Below are 2,148 nucleotides of genomic sequence, written 5' to 3'. Positions count from 1 at the left end.
TCTGACCTTGGAGGCACAGATATCCTGCAGAGGTCGGGACCCTTCATGACGTTCTTGAAACACACACGCACACACACCTGGCCCAGAAGTTGGAAAAGCTGAAGGAAGGTCCTGGGAAAGGCCACTGCCTCTTGCTAATGAGCAGATGAATGACAACACTGTGGGTCCCAGGAGCGGATGCTTCTCTTCCACCTTCCAAGTCTCACCCCAGAATCTCTCTCCTGGCTCGTCCTACATGAAAACATATAGGTAAGGGATTTCTGGGAAGTAGTCCAGCTTAGCCAGGTTGGCAGATTATAAAGCCACCTCAGGTAGCTTATGGAACTGAAGGAAAAATTGCAGAGTCAGACCAAGGACAGGAAAGAAAGCAAGGCAGCTCCGGGGAACCTGAAAATGACACTCAGATTTTCTCCAAGCCCCAGAGTCCCCTCCAGCTGCATTCCCTCTTTGGACTGCTCAAATTCCCAGGACACAGTCTGGTCGGCTGCTGGGGTCCTGTACTCATAACTTGGCCAGAGGAGAGTAGACTCCTTGGTCGACTGTCCAAATAACAGAGCATGAAAAGGGAGTGGTGGCCTCCCAAAGGGAAATCAAAATGCTATTACAAGAAATAAGGGCATGCATGCTGGAAAGGCAGACACAGTGGCTGCCCCCTGCACCTGTTGAATGCCGGGGAACAGGAGGCAGGAGGCACCGAAAACCAATGGCTCTCCTGTCAGGTCAGCCTCTAGTTGTACTTATGCTTTGAATGAGTTTTTGGACAGCAGAGACACCTTCCTCTTCCTCTGTGGTGTCTCTTGCAAACACCCAGCCATAACAAAGGACTGAGGGATAGAATGAAGATGCCAAAATGACCCCAGAATCAGGACTCAGGGTTGCACCTTTTTTTCAGGTGTGGTGTGCATGTGTGTGTGTACATGCACATGTGTATGTGAGAGATGTGTATATTTTCTAGAAGGGTACAAAACTTTCAGATTATCAGAGAAGTAAGGTGACTCCGAAAAATATAATAACTACTACTTCATGCTTGGTAAAATTCCACAATTCCCTATGTTCCAGCAACTGATAATTTTCACAGTGGCAGAAACTGGTTCACAAAATGACATGTAGTGTAGTAATCAAACCAGGGGACCCTGGAGCCCAAAATGCTTTGGAGAAAATCCTAATTCTACCACTTCCTGGCCTTAACTTTTTGTGCCTTGCTTTCTTCCTCTGTAGAATAGGGACAGTAATGAGAGTTACAGGTTTGTCTCGAGGGTTTTAATGAGTTTGTACACGTAAAGGGCTTAGACTTATGTCTGGCACACAGCATGTGCTCACACAAATTTTTAGTCGTTATTTTTTCCCAACACTGATTCAATATTTGTGGAAGTGGAGGTGCATCATCTCTGAACTTGGACAACTTAAAATTGAAGAGATAAGGTCATCCTATGGAAAAAAGAGCCAATGACCTGGACATTGCTAAGTTGTGTGGTGCCCCCTTGGGCAGGAATTGAGAAGAAGGGCAGAGTGGTGAAGGGTGCTGAGGTTAAGAAGGGCTTGGCAGGAAAAAAAAAAAAAAAAAGGCTTGGCAGAAGAGATGGAAGTCTTGACCTGAACTTGATGGCTGGTGGCACAGGCCAGGCAAAGTGGTTTGGAGTGGAGATGCTGATGAAGGGCACATGTGTGGCACACTGGGGAGAAAGATGTGACACGGTAGAACAGAAAGAACACTGATCACAGAATCAGAAAGCTGCAGGGTAAGTCATGCCTTTTTGGGTTCAAGACACAGGAACTCAGGTCACACTGGGCTAATAAAAATGGGGAAGTGTGAAACTATGAAGTCCAGGGTAAATTACGTCTGGCATGGCTAAACCAAGATGCTAAGTTCATGCAGTGCTGCTAGGGCAGAGTCCTGGAGTCATGGGTTGACTGCATTCTCGGGCAGGCTCTCCCAACATGGTAGATGAAGAGACCGAGTCTATGTCTGCTCAGCTGGGCAGCCCTTGCCGGCAGAAGGCATGTTCCCACATCAGATCCAGTGGAGGTACTGGGCTCAAGGCTTACTGGCTGAGCTGGTCCCAGGCCCTCCCTGAGCTAACTTGTGTTAGTCAAGGAGAATGAGTGCTCTCATTATTCAGGCCCAGTCCTGTGCCCACAAAAGTCCAC

Source organism: Mustela putorius, unplaced genomic scaffold, assembly GCF_011764305.1.
Source record: "Mustela putorius furo isolate JIRA1106 unplaced genomic scaffold, ASM1176430v1.1 tig00000224_pilon_pilon_pilon, whole genome shotgun sequence".
In the NCBI taxonomy this organism is placed as follows: Eukaryota; Metazoa; Chordata; class Mammalia; order Carnivora; family Mustelidae; genus Mustela; species Mustela putorius.
Note: the sequence above shows the minus strand (reverse complement) of the source record.